The sequence below is a fragment of the Oncorhynchus keta genome, chromosome 14, assembly GCF_023373465.1.
Source record: "Oncorhynchus keta strain PuntledgeMale-10-30-2019 chromosome 14, Oket_V2, whole genome shotgun sequence".
Taxonomy (NCBI): Eukaryota; Metazoa; Chordata; class Actinopteri; order Salmoniformes; family Salmonidae; genus Oncorhynchus; species Oncorhynchus keta.
In genome coordinates, this window is record NC_068434.1 from 30,187,267 (window position 1) to 30,203,237 (window position 15,971).

The following is a 15,971-nucleotide window of genomic DNA, read 5'->3' on the forward strand; positions in this document are numbered from 1 at the left end:
GAGAAAGGAGCTGGAAATAGGCGTCTGTGAATCTGAAGGTTTCGTCTTTAGGCATTTTTGCCTCTGGTTAGTTTTTTGTGTGACGTTATATTTTTGGCCTCTGCATATTGTGGTTGGGCTCTATCACAGTGCACCATTTTTTAAGATTTCAAATCTTAGTTGTTTCATCCCAAATACTCTAGTATGTCAGTGTGTTATCTCAATTTCCCCCCAGCACATTGTCCTGGATGTATTACTGTAACTCTCCAAGAACAAAAAGGAAAGCCCTGAAAGCCCTCTCTAATCCAGTCTGTCATAGTGTAGACAGTTGAAAAACAGATTGGGCCATCGCCATGCAAATGACTGTTTAAAACCACTAGCGCCATACACAAAGATGCTTTTTTCCATGTGCCCCCTTTCTTCACACCCACGATCATTGTGTATAAAATCCTGTTTTTCCTGAAAAGATTTCTACTCGCAGTCACAGACAATGTTCCCCCACACAAGCTGTCGTCTTTGTCATCCCCTTAGTCAATAAAGAAGGATCTTTGGCAGTTGTCTGGATGTGAGCGCTGTATCTAGGGGACAGGTAGGGGCCCAATGAAGCCTGCCTACCTGTTCTTGTGTAAACTGGTCAATCTCCACAGATATGGAGAGCAGGAGAAAGGGAAACAGAGGAAGGATAGAGGGAATACATGGAGGGAGGGAGAGAAACAAGGCATGCTGATACAAACACCTCACCAACAATTATCCTCAACTAAAATAGCACTAACTGAAGTGGATGCTTACTCCACAAAATACCTCCACAAACCTCTCATAATATGTTCGGCATGATAATCAAGGACGATTATATGAAAATACTCAAAAAGTGGTTAAGTTTTCATAGTCTGCATTCAAAGATGCTCAAATGGGAATTTAGTATATTTTGTTGATCAAAGTTGATTTGGGGTTAAAACAAAACATTTACATTTTGCCATGCTTGTTAGAAAATTGGGCTAAAATAAGGATGTAAGGTAATTAGCATAAAGATCAACACAATTTTTACTGAAATAAATCTGTCTCTAGAATTTGAGAATGTGGAACAACAAGTCATATCTCCATCATGTCAGTATTTTTTTTACTCTGAGTTAGTGTCTTAGAGTGATGTTTGTTCAAAATAAAAGTTTACATTTGGCAATCAGAATAAAGTTTCCTTAAATGTTTATTGGCCTTTTCTAGAAGGTTATATAGTCTGATTGACCAAATTTGATAGTTTTAGAATCCGAACGACTCAGTCAGTGGCTCTCGCATATAATTGAAGTAATTTGACCTTTTTGTTTTTAAAGACTGTTAGTGCTATCACTTCCTGCAGCACCGTAAACATGTTTTTTAGTAATGGGGACCTTGGCCTCAGTTAGTGAGCAGTGAGTCAACAGATCAACTGTCCCCTGACTCCCTCTATGGGGTTTAGTCACAGCATTGTTTTAGCTGTCTCAGGAAGGAGGTGCAGTTCTGGTAGGCCCATAAAGACAGGTGTAAAGCAGGTGTAGAGGCTTTATGCCATGTAAAGTATATGGATAACAGCTCCCTTGGTGTTACGTGTGAAAGGTGCATAATGTGTACAGTTAAATAAAAGACATCCATCAGGTTTTTAATACTGTTTTTGTTTAATAGTCTAGTATACAATACATGTAGTCATACAGTAGATATGCCATAATGTGCAAACGTTTTTAACAGTACATTGTAGCCCTACCAGCTGTAAAATCTGAACTCTGATCTGTACTATTGACCATTATCATAGCCAAGAGGTTTCTTTGTTACGATGGTGTATTTTTATGCTACAGTTGGTGGAGGAACCTGTTTACATTCCAGGGTGCTGTAGTTTATTTTTCTCTGCAGCTCTGTGAGGTTCCACACTGTATAGATTTCTTTCAGCTGATGAAATTAAAAAGACAGCGCAGTGTGTGTGGTGTGCCTTGCAGCAACATGATTTGCCTGCGAGTTCACGATATGGGTCGAGAGGGGAGTTCCTTTGGGGGGATTAAATAGATCCCGCTCTTCCTTCCTTCCCTCCTCCCCTGCCCTCCATCCTTGCAGAACACAACCAGCTCACAGGTCTGTGCAATAAGAGAGTACAACATATTTGCCACTGTGCTGCTCACAGATAACAATAAGAACAGGTCAAAGGTTAAGAGGGATTGTGGAGCACTGCATCTTGTGTGTTCCTCTGGCAAAGCTGTGAAGTGGAGTGTGTACATACTAGGCATTATGTGCAGGCTACATGGAAACAATCCATACAGCATTGCTTGGAGAGAATGTCGGTGGAGTGAAAGGCTATTGTTATCCCGATCAGGGCACTTTGAACGGTAGGGAGAAAATCTATTTAATCTCATAATCATGCATACTGTTTATGCACATATCGTGTTAGCTCAGGGATGGGCAACTGGTGGCCCTTGGCCCCCCTTTAGTATATATATATAAATACACAGTTGAAGTTGGAAGTTTACATACACTTAGGTTGGAGACATTAAAACTCGATTTTCAACCACTCCACAAATTTCTTGTTAACAAACTATAGTTTTGGCATGTCAGTTTGGACATCTACTTTGTGCACGACACAAGTATTGTATCCCAATTCCAGTGGGTCAGAAGTTTACATACACTAAGTTGACTGTGCCTCTAAACAGCTTGGAAAATTCCCAAAAATTATGTCATGGCTGTAGAAGCTTCTGATAGGATAATTGATATCATTTGAGTCAATTGGAGGTGTACCTGTGGATGTATTTCAAGGCCTACCTTCAAACTCAGTGCCTCTTTGCTTGACATGATGGGAAAATCAAAAGAAATCAGCCAAGACCTCAGAAAAGAATTGTAGACCAAGTCTGGTTTATGCTTGGGAGCAATTTCCAAACGCCTGAAGGTATGACGTTCATCTGTACAAACAATAGTATGCAAGTATAAACACCATGGGACCACGCAGCCGTCATACCTCTCAGGAAGGAGACGCATTCTGTCTCCTAGAGATGAACATACTTTGGTGTGAAAAGTGCAAATCAATCCCAGAACAACACCAAAGGACCTTGTGAAGATGCTAGAGGAAACGGGCACAAATGTATCTATATCCACAGTAAATCAGGTCCTATATAGACATAACCTGAAAGGCCGCTCAAGAAGGAAGAAGCCACTGCTCCAAAACCACCATAAAAAAGCCATACTACGGTTTGCAACTGCACATTGGGACAAATAACGTACTTTTTGGAGAAATGTCCTCTGGTCTGATGAAACAAAAATAGAACTTTTTGGCCATAATGACCATAGTTATGTTTGGAGGAAAAGGGGGAGGCTTGCAAGCCGAAGAATACCATCCCAAACGTGAAGCACGTGGGTGGCAGCATCATGTGGTGGGGATGCTTTGCTGCAGGAGGGAGGGACTGGTGCACTTCACAAAATAGATGGCATCATGAGGGTGGAAAATTATGTGGATATATTGAAGCAACATCTCAAGACATCAGTCAGGAAGTTAAAGCTTGGTCGCAAATGGGTCTTCCAAATGGACAATGACCTCAAGCATACTTCCAAAGTTGTGGCAAAATGGCTTAAGGACAACAAAGTCAAGGTATTGGAGTGGCCATCACAAAGCCCTGACCTAAATCCTATAGGAAATTTGTGGGCAGAACTGAAAAAGCGTGTACGAGCAAGGAAGCCTGCAAACCTGACTCAGTTACACCAGCTCTGTCAGGAGGAATGGGCCAAAATTCCCCCAATTTATTGTGGGAAGCTTGTGGGAGGCTTCCCGAAATGTTTGACCCAAGTTAACGGGATCGATTTGACAACAGCCAGTGAAAGTGCAGGGCGCCAAATTCAAACAATAGAAATCTCATAATTAAAGTTCCTCAAACATACAAGTATTATACAACATTTTAAAGATAAACTTGTTGTTAATCGCAACACAGTGTCCGATTTCAAAAAGGCTTTACGACGAAAGCATACCATGCGATTATGTTAGGTCAGCCAAAGAGAGGAGTCACAAAAAGCAGAAATAGAGATAAAATGTATCACTAACCTTTGATGCTCTTCATCTGATGACACTCATAGGACTTCATGTTACACAATATATGTATGTTTTGTTCGATAAAGTTCATATTTATATCCAAAAATCTCCATTTACATTGACGCATTATGTTCAGTAATGTTTTGCTTCCAAAACATCCAGTAATTTTGAGAGAGCAACATCAATTTACAAAAATACTCATCACAAATGTTGATGAAAATACAAGTGTTATACATGGAATTAAAGATATACTTCTCCTTAATGCAACCGATGTGTCAGATTTTAAAAAAGCTTTACGGAAAAAGCACACCATTGTAAACGTTCGTCGTCCTCGTCTGAGGAGTATGAAGGATCGGAAGACCAATGCGCAGTGTGGTATGTGTTCAAGATGAATTTATTAAACACAGAACACTAAAACAAAAATAATGAAGAGAATGACACAAAACGAAAAAGTCTTGTCTGGTGACTAATGACACTAATGACACCTGCCTCTGATTGAGAACCATACCATACCAGGCCAAAGGCAAAACACAACATAGAAAAACGAACATAGACAACCCACCCCAACTCACGCCCTAACCAACCTAAAACAAAGACATAACAAAAAAACTAAGGTCAGAATGTGACAACCATGCAATAATCTGAGTACAGCGCTCAGAGACCAAAACAAGCCATACATATACCCGCCATGTTGTGTCAGAAATAGCATTATAAATATTCACTTACCTTTGATGATCTTCACCGGAATGCACTCCCAGAAATCCCAGTTCTACAATAAATGTTTGTTTTGTTCGATCAAGTCCATCATTTATGTCCAAATACCTCCTTTTTATTTGCGTGTCTATTTCACAAATTCAAATTCACATGGCGCAGGCACTTTGTTCAGACGACAGTTCCATTACAGTTCGTAGAAACATGTCAAACGATGTATAGAATCAATATTTAGGATGTTTTTATCATAAATCTTCAATAATATTCCAACCTGACAATTCCTTTGTCTTTAGAAAGGAAAAGGAACAGAGCTCGTGTTCACGGCCGCACGCGAGACTTAGCTCATGGCATTCTGCCAGACACCTGACTCAAACAGCTCGTATTCGGTCCCCCTTCACAGTAGAAGCCTGAAACAACGTTCTAAAGACTGTTGACAGTGTTTTCTATCCAAATATACTAGATATATGTATATCTTAGCTTCTGGGCCTAAGTAGCAGGCAGTTTACTCTGGGCACCTTATTCATCTAAGCTACTCAATACTGCCCCCCAGCCATAAGAAGTTAAACAATTTAAAGGCAATGTGTGTGTGTGTGTGTGTGTGTGTGTGTGTGTGTGTGTGTGTGTGTGTGTGTGTGTGTGTGTGTGTGTGTGTGTGTGTGTGTGTGTGTGTGTGTGTGTGTGTGCGTGTGCGTGTGCGTGTGCGTGTGTGTGATTTTTTATTTATTTTTTATTTTATCCGTCGGTGTCCGAAAACAATTTCACTCAGGGCCCCCAAAAGGTTAGGGCTGGCTCTGACTGCATGTGTGGGTATGGATGTGGGTACACAGGCCCGCGGTCCTCTGCATCAACTCATGATTCGTTTTTAAAAAGTGTGGCCCCCACCCTATGTTAGCTGGACCTGGGCCTAATTCCTCTATTTCCATCGGAGGTAGGTATCATATCTAGCAATTGCACTAGTCTTCATCACTCAGTCTAGCCTTGCTGCCCCACTAAAATAACCTAACCCTGCACACTAAATGGATTGAGGAAATATACATACTTTTAAACAATGTTGTGAAAAATGATCCATTCTACCTGAAATGTATTAAAATCAGACATAATGGTTGCAGCACCTACTGTACATTGTGCATTGTATGTTTTGGACAAAAATAGGAATTAATGAAGACGCATTTCGGCCTTTAATTGCCATTCAAACAATTATGTACTTAGTTTCTTCCAACAAATGCATTCCACATTATTGTTTTGCTTCAGATAGCAAAGCACCCAAAAGACTAAAACCTTTCATTCCAACAAAGGCCGTTTTTGGTCACCGTCAATAAAAGCATAAAAGCATTTATTTTACACGTTTGTCAAATTAACAGCATACTCCATCTCCCATAGGAACTGTGTGGTTCATTAACCTCTCTGTGAAGTGGGACAGATTTCCAGCGTTTACCATAACCTCTGTTCTGTTCCTAGCTCAATTATAATAGAAGAATTAAACATCCAATGATTCAAAACAGTAATGCTGCCTCTTAAATCCCTTTGTAGCAGCTCTCAGCTGGTAATGACTAAAGACAGTGAATATGGCACACAGCAGAGAGCTATCAACAGATATAACCACAGGAACCCGAACACAAGCAAATGTTATCCTTTGACTTTTGTGAGTACATTTTATACATACACTACATTTGGATCTAGATTGTTGGATTTGCGTTGGATAGACTGTGCAGCACGCGGCTGCACCATTTGCAGCAATATTTCTTTCACAGTTACAAAAAATATAGTAATAAGCATCTAACAGAAAACACAATTTGTGTAGACATTTAATACCATAGTGTTTGATACCATAGTGTATTCTATCATAAAATATGGAACTTGATCATTATTTTACAATTATCACCAAGTTCTTCCCTAGAATCTAATAAAATGGAATCCTCTTAACCTTGCACAGATCCAGAGGTTATTTATTACAGGTACCTCTATCCCCCCTCATCCTCATCCCCAATGTCTCCACCAGACCCCTCCTCCACCACCCGTTCTTCTACACCCCTCCAAACTCCTACAAGAACTGATTGTCTTTAAACTAATTACGTGTTCAATTACACGCCTGTTGATCCCTTTTAATGGACTCATTATTTAATCAATTGTGTGGACTCAAGTAAAGTCCCTTCTCTTCCTTGTCCACCTCATACCCCCCTTTCTCCCCCTCCTCATTCAGGCCCAACAGGTTTCTTTAATCGTTTTTGTTTTCGTGAAATGTATATAATTCTACACTTTGTTTTCTAATGAGCTTTGTCCACCACCTCCTCCTCCACCCCTCCCATCTTCTCTTCACTCCTCCTCCTCTTCTTCTTCCTCCTCATCCTCCTTCCCTTCCTCCTTTTCTATTAGGTCCAATTTTATATGATGTAAACATTGCAGGAACGAAGTACCTGTAACTGGATTGTGTAACAGTTAGGCCTACATTTAGATACAGACTTTTATGTTGTAGTGTGCAAGCAGTAACCATGGAGTGGTTGCCCGGCCCTGTGGGTGCGTTGCTGTGGGTTCTCCTGATACTGAAAGCAGAGAGAGCCGGGGATTTTCCACGGCCACCCCCGGCAACAGGAAGCCCTGTGTGGGGACATGTCAGCTCACTGTTTGCTTGTTGTGCAGATGAAGCCGGGGGTGGGGCGAGTGGGCAACCGAGCGCGTTCCAGGATTCCATCCAAATGAGTCAGCCAGCCCCCAGTCTATCTGACTGTTACCTTGGGAACTCTGGGGGCTTCCCTCATCAGCACTGAACTACAGACTCATCACTAGCTAGCAGAGACTGTAAAGAGACCAGGTGGACGACGTGGAGGTGAATTAGAATCACTGAATTAGCATGAATCTACACCTCTAGGCCCTATTTGCTCCCTACTAATAAGGTGTGTGTGAGGTCTAGTGACCAGCAAGAATCAGTAACCTCATTGAAAGTCCAGAAAAGTCCAATAATCTAAGTCCTATTTACGCAGCTAATGTATGCAGTTTAGATTTAATGGCTTAGTGTAATAATGAGCGTGGCCGGTAGTTTCTTAAGTCAGTGGCTTAAGTAATAGCGTGGTAGTGCTAATGAGAATCTCCAGAGGTTATGTGGGGTCTGGTACATTAACCAGTGTGTCAGCTGGTGTCAGTAGCGGTGGAGTTGAGTTCACTTAATAACTGGGCTGTTTGTGTTCCTAAACCCAGTTCATTACCATGGCCAAATGAGTTTCTTAACCAAAAGCCATTAGTCCAGTGGATGACTTGTTAAAGGGAGTAAATTTGTTGAGCTGATGATGCATAGGAGCAGATCTGGAGTGACTCCCCCACTGTATACCTCTCACCTCTGTCCTGCTGGAGCCATATCTCTGCATGGTCTGCTGATCACTACCACTGGCTACAGTGCCAAAGGATTGCCTCTTAATTAATTTCATGAGCTGTGTTTAGGATTTTTATGTGAAATCCAGTACTTCATGTTACAAAATAAATTGTCTCTTGGCAATGTGTTGTTCCACAATTAGAAATGTATAATTTTCTTTGTTTTGCAGAAATCTACTCTTGTGATTCTCCATGTTGTTATTGTTTATCCAAACAAAATGAAGGCTCAATGCACTGTTCATATCTTGTCTTTGACTATATGACGTCAGAGTAGCCTTACCCCCTCTTACTGTATTAGCAAAGAGACAAATATTTTATGAAGATTGTACTTGTTGAAAATACTGTATCACAAATTCAGTTTAATTTCTGTTCTTGATATAATCAAATACATGTATTTTTTTGTGATTTATTCAGATTATGTAATTGTTGTTTCTAGATTTCACTTATAAATCAGCTACTTTGGAACAATGATTGAATCTGAAAACTGTGATCCTCCCAGTGAGACACTGAATACTAATTCACTATAACCCTGCGATGGGGAGAGAGAGAGAGAGAGATATGAGGAGGCAGTAATGGGCTTGGCTTGAGTGGGATAGGGGAAGGGGGAGGGGTGATGTTGGTGGTGGTGGTGGTACAAGTCCAGCCTCAGAAATAGAGCTGTGAACACCATCTGCCATGCTCTCTCTCCCCGTCTGTTAGCTTGACTGCAAGTAAAAGGGAGAATGATGCACACATAACTGCATTAGAAGGACGTGGTTGCTCTTTGTCGTAGGTGTGGGTTTACAGGGTGTGAGGGGGAGGGAAGTGGTGGTGGATGTTGCAGGGAGAGGGCAAAGGGAAGCACTTTGCTTGCTGACAAAGGGAAGCACTCACCCACACAGACAAGGAGAAGGGAGGTTGGGCACGCGGGTATTCCTGATCACCCCCTCCATCGTCCACCCACCCAGCCTCCTACCTGATGAGTCCTGTCAGAGGATTCCTCTCCACACACTCTCTTCACATTATGAGCACAGAGCCAGCTTAGTCAGATATCAACTCCTGAGGTACACTACATGACCAAAAATATGTGGACACCTGCTCGTCGAACATCTCATTCCAAAGTCATGGACATTAATATGGAGTTGGTCCACTCTTTACTGCTATAACAGCCTCCACTCTTCTGGGAAAGCTTTCCACTAGATGTTGGAACATTGCTGCAGGGACCTGCTTTCATTCAGCCACAAGAGCATTCGTGAGGTTGGGCACTGAAGTTAGGCGATTAGGGTTGGCACGCAGTGGCGTTCCAATTCATCCCAAAGGTGTTCAATAGTTTTAAGGTCAGGGCTCTGTGCAGGCCAGACAAGTCTTCCACACCGATCTCGACAAACCATTTCTGTATGGACCTCGCTTTGTGCAAAAGGGCATTGTCATGCTGAAACAGGAAAGGGTCTTCACCAAAAAGTTCCCATAATGTTGGAAGCACAGAATCGTCTACAATGTCATTTTATGCTGTAGCATTAAGATTTCCCTTCACTGGAACTAAGTGACCTAGCCCGAATGATGAAAAACGGGCTCAAAATATTATTCCTCCTCCCCCAAACTTTACAGTTGGCACTATGTATTGGGGCAGGTAGCGTTAACCTGGCATCCGCCAAACCCAGATTTGTCTGTCGGATTGCCAGATTGTGAAGTGGGATTCATCACTTCAGAGTGTGTGATTTTTTTTTTCTTCCCCCCCTCATCAATCTACACACAATATCCCATAATGACAAAGCAAAGACAGGTTTTTAGAAATGTTTGCACATTTATTAAACATAAAAAACTAAAATATCACATTTACATAAGTATTCAGACCCTTTACTCAGTACTTTGTTGAAGCACCTTTGGCAGTGATTACAGCCTCGAGTCTTCTTGGGTATAACGCTACAAGCTTGGCACACCTATATTTGGATAGTTTGTCCAATTCTTCTCTGCAGATCCTCTCAAGCTCAGTCAGGTTGGAAGGGGAGCATCGCTGCACAGTTATTTTCAGGTCTCTCCAGAGATGTTCGATCAGGTTCAAGTCGGGGCTCTGGCTGGGCCATTCAAAGACATTCAGAGACTTGTCCCGAAACCACTCCTGCGATGTCTTGGCTGTGTGCATAGAGTCGTTGTCCTGTTGGAAGGTGAACGCTTGCCCCAGTCTGATGTCCTGAGCGCTCTGGAGCATGTTTTCATCAATATGCTCCATTCATCTTTCCCTCGATCCTGACTAGTCTCCCAGTCCCTGCCGCTGAAAAACATCCCCACAGCATGATGCTGCTACCACCATGCTTCACCGTAGCCAGGTTTCTTCCAGATGTGACACTTGGCATTCAGGCCAAATAGTTCAATCTTGGTTTTATTAGGCCAGAGAATCTTGTTTCTCATGATCTGAGAGTCTTTAAGTGCCTTTTGGCAAACTCCAAGTGGGATGTCATGTGCCTTTTAATGAGGAGTGGCTTCCGTCTGGCCACTCTACCATAAAGGCCTGATTGGTAGAGTGCTGTAGAGATGGTTTTCGTTCTGGAAGGTTCTCCAACCTCCACAGAGGAACTTTAGAGCTCTGTCAGAGTGACCATCGGGTTCTTGGTAACCTCTCTGATCAAGGCCCTTCTCCCCCGATTGCTCAGTTTGTCCGGGCAGTCAGCTCTAGTAAGAGTCTTGGTGGTTCCAAACTTCTTCCATTTAAGAATGATGGCGGCCACTGTGTTCTTGCGGACCTTCAATGCTCCAAAAAGGTTTTGGTACCCTTCCCCAGATCTGTGCTTCAACACAATCCTGTCTCTGAGCTTTACAGACAAATCCTTCGACCTCGTGGCTTGGTTTTTGCTCTGACATGCGTTGTCAACTGTGGGACCTAATATATGTGGGTGCCTTTCCAAATCATGTTCAATCAATTGAATTTACCACAGGTGGACTCCAATCAAGTTGTGAAAACATCTCAAGGATGATCAATGGAAACAGGATGCACCTGAGCTCAAGTTCATGTCTCATAGCAAAGGGTCTGAATACTTATGTAAATAATGTATTTCTGTTTTGTATTTGTAAAGAGTTTTAAAAAAATCTAATAACCTGTTTTTGCTTTGTCATTATGGGGTATTGTGTGTAGATTGCTGAGAATTTTTATGTATTTAATCCATTTAAATAAATAAAAATAAATAAATAAATACATTTTTATTTATTTAATCCATTTAGAATAAGGCTGCAACTAACTGTAAATCAAGGGGTCTGAATACTTTCCAAAGGCACTGTATATGTCACGCCCTGGTCGAGGTATTTTGTGTTTATCTTCATTTATTTGGTCAGGCCAGGGTGTGGCATGGGGTTTTTGTATGTGGTGTGTTGGTATTGGGATTGTAGCTTAGTGGGGTGTTCTAGTTAAGTCTATGGCTGTCTGAAGTGGTTCTCAATCAGAGGCAGGTGTTTATCGTTGTCTCTGATTGGGAACCATATTTAGGCAGCCATATTCTTTGTGTGTTTCGTGGGTGATTGTCCTTAGTGTCCTTGTTCCTGTCTCTGTGTTAGTTTACACAAGTATAGGCTGTTTCAGTTTTCGTTACGTTCTTTGTAGTGTTTGTATTGATTCGTGTTTTACGTTTTGTTTATGAAACATGGATCGCAACCTACACGCTGCATTTTGGTCCGACTCTCCTTCACCAAAAGATAACTGTTACAGTATATATATTTTTAACTCCAATAGGTCTACGCTTTTAGATCGCAATATCTACTAAGCTAACACATGGAATTGTTTTAAGATGGTCATAAAATGTATAATTTATCCATTTGATGTATAATTTTATGGAAACCTAAATATATAAAATGTTTGTTTGATGAAGCGTTGAATTTGCACTTTACTGCTATAGCTCATAGAAACACAATTAATAACACATTTGTACATGGCAAAACAGACAGTCAAAAATTAAATCACAAGTTACAAGGTTTTGACATGTCTGTCCTATATCTGAGAGGTATAAGAAAATTGCACTTTTTGCCATTTTTACAGCCCAGTACTGGGTTTCCTTCAGATGACTCCCCTGATGCTTGTGTAAATTGTAGAGCAGAACAACCGACACCTTCATGTTCGTGAGAGTCTCCCCTAAACGTTGATTACTGTTTTGAGGAGAGGAGTATGTTTGGGCTTTTTTATGGCATATTGTCTATTAACACCAAAAAAAGAAATTCATTTGACTTGATCGTTTTATCGCCAACCCCAGAACTTTTTAAGCATTTTGAATTAACAAATTCTTTATTTGTTTGCATTTTCTCATCTGGAGCTTAACATGAATCCTCATCATTTGATGTTATTGATCGAAGATAAACTCAATCAATGCTGTATGTGGCATTTCAATCCCCCTTACAACACTGTCATGGATTTACTATATGAGATCCTGCTCTGTATTAAAACAGCTACTGTACATCTCTACACATTTTCTGTGTAGCATACCACATTCCAACACTCATTCAAGCCTCATTCAAGCCTCTAATAACACTCAAGATATTGATAAAACATGGGTGGTGGATGTCAGATTTGAGGTGATTTTGAGAATTTGGTGAAAACTACTTTGTAAATGCCATCTAATACTATAATAAGATAAATCAATTATCACTTTTCATCTCTCAGTGGTGCTGTCTCCTCTTCTTGATATGAAAATAATTAACACAGCAAGTTGTCAGTCGATCAGTGACCAAACCTTTTCACATGTTCTGCCACGCCCCCGCAGTAGGTCCCCCATAGGGAGACTGGCCCAGCATGTGAGAATGTCATGCAGATAGGTGTGAGTCCCCAGGAGGTCTAGGATGACTCGACTGTCCCACTCCCAACTTTCTATGCGGTGACAGAAAAGTTAGAGAGAGTAAATTAAACCCCTGAATATCTGAGTATTAGTTCTAAACGTAAACAATCCATGTCTCAAATGCATAAAAATCCTTATTTCCTCCCTTTCATCTACACCAATTGAAGTATATTTAACAGGTGACATCAATAAGGGATCCTAGCGTTCACCTGGATTCACCTGGTCGGTCTATGTCATGGAAACAGCATGCGTTCCTAATGTTTTGTACATTCGGTATACTGTATATGCATGCCCATATGCGTAGTGCAGGGGTGGGCAAATCATTATTTTGTCTTTAAAAAACACCCCAGGCCACTCTTGAACATTTAAAACTAGATAGAAAGTATGTAGAAATTATAATGGACCTACATATTTTCAGATAACTGCCATAATCCTGAATTGATTTTGACAAACAAATCAGTCAAAATCAAATCTATACGGCCCTCCGTTGAATTTCAAAATCCAGATGTGGACCCCTCGCGCCAAAAATGTTACCCACCCATGGTGTAGTGGGTACTTTAATCATGGTCACATATTTGACAATGAAAAATATGATGATATTTGACTTGCTCCTGTCTTGTGAACCCTGGATCAAACAGGGTTCTGTTCATATCATGCTCCTTGCAATAAAAGTGCAGTTATAGGGCAACGAGTTGTTCCATGGAGGGTGAGTGAGAACATAGCATGAAGAACAAGTGGGAAACTGTGAGTTGCGCCCTCAAATGTTGACTACCTGTTGCTATGGCAATGGGTTTGGATCCAGCAGGCTTTGGAACTCAGTCTTTAGATAATTCTAAATAAAGCTTTCCTTGCTGATCAGTGCTACAAGTAGCCAACTCTTGTTTTAAACTAAACAGAATCTTATAAGCCTGCAGGCATTGGCCCTATATAGTGATTACTTTTTGTAAAAAAAAATAAAAAAAACAGTACTAATGATTAAATGTGCAAATACAGTAGAGCTATTTGATGTGTCATTTTTAAATATGGCTTAGGCTAATTGGTTTGGCTTTCAACGAGTCAACTGAAGTCTTGAATAGATCATTTCAATTTTTGACCCCGTCATGTTTATATTAACATACAGTCTCTTACTTTACACGTCATAACAAAATCTCAAAACACAATTGTTTTCTGCAAAAAGCTCTAGAAAATACACATTAAGTTGACAATTGTATTAATACATCATGCATTGATATACTGTTGATGTGATCATATTGCAAAAAAACGATATTGTATCTTGATTCCTGTTGCTGACACAGACACCAAGTTCTGCAGGTAAAGTGTATGCTTTCATGAAATTATCAGAGTAGACACCAGTGGAGACTCCTCAGAGGAGGATAAGAGGACCATCCCTCAGTGAATTTCATTAAAAAATCATTGTGAAACATTTAAAAAGCTCACATTTTGGGGAAAAACTACACTAAATATATTTACATGTCACCAAATAATTGATCAAAACACTGTTTTGCAATGAAGGTCTACAATAGCCTCAACAGCACTCTGCACCATGGTGTTACCGGAGGACAACTAGTTTCAGTCAGAGGCTAGGTTGTTGCAACCTCATGATGGGTATGGGGGAATTGTAGTAGCCTAAACAGATGTATACACAGCCACTATTAAGACGCCAGTGCCACGGAGCCCAGGTCAGTCATCCCACTGGGCAAAACCTGGTTCAAGCAACATTATTTCCACGTATTTTCAACAAAAAACATCTATGTGATGATGTTGAATCAACGTATAAAACTGATTAGATTTGCAGAGGTCATCAACGTAAGGGAATTTTAAAATGTTTTCACAAAACTGTGATCCTAAAGACAATGACAGGGTGAAATGTTTTGTTGATTTCACATTGAATTCACTTTAGTTGGATTTCTCAACCAAATGTATATGTCATGTTCGTCATAACGAGGAGACCAAGGCGCAGCGTGATTGGAATACATTATTTTATTTAAGGAAGAACACTTAAACAAACGTGAAGCTATAAAACAACTCGTGCTGACATGCAACTCCACAGACAATAACCCACAAAACCAAAATGGTAAATGGCAACCTAAATAGGATCCCCAATCAGAGACAATGATAAACAGCTGTCTCTGATTGGGACCAATTCAGGCCACCATAGACCTACATTTACCTAGACAAACCAAAACCCCATAGATATACAAAAAACCCTAGACAAGACAAAAACACACATACCACCCTCGTCACACCCTGACCTAACCAAAATAATAAAGAAAACAAAGATAACTAAGGTCAGGGCGTGACAGTATATCAAAACTAGATGTTGAACCAACGTCTGTGCACAGTGGGATGGGACTCCCACCCAGTAATTCACAGGATGCTGATCTGCAATTAGAGGTGTGCCCTGGCCCTTTCAAATCTGAGTGGTGGAGCCCTCCCCTGACTGTCCTGGGTCCTCTGATCAGTGAAGCATGCAATGAGTGTGTGGGTGAAGCAGGGTGGCTTCATGTTGATTTCTGGCAGCTATGTTACTGCATCAGATACTAAATAGACATATCCTCATGATGAAAAGGATAGATGGCTATAGGAATCTGAATCAGTTAATGGACAGGCTTTCCTAGTGTAGATGTAATGTACAGTGGGTTCTGACACCCTTAATAAAGATGAGCAATAATTACTGTATAAAATTAATTATTCAAATAGTGAACTATATAGTATGCTCTATTCTTTTTTACATTATATTATTTGTTTAAATCAAATCAAATCAAATCAAATGTATTTATATAGCCCTTTGTACATCAGCTGATATCTCAAAGTGCTGTACAGAAACCCAGCCTAAAACCCCAAACAGCAAGCAATGCAGGTGTAGAAGCACGGTGGCTAGGAAAAACTCCCTAGAAAGGCCAAAACCTAGGAAGAAACCTAGAGAGGAACCAGGCTATGTAGGGTGGCCAGTCCTCTTCTGGCTGTGCCGGGTGGAGATTATAACAGAACATGGCCAAGATGTTCAAATGTTCATAAATGACCAGCATGGTCGGATAATAACAAGGCAGAACAGTTGAAACTGGAGCAGCAGCACAGTCAGGTGGACCGGGGAC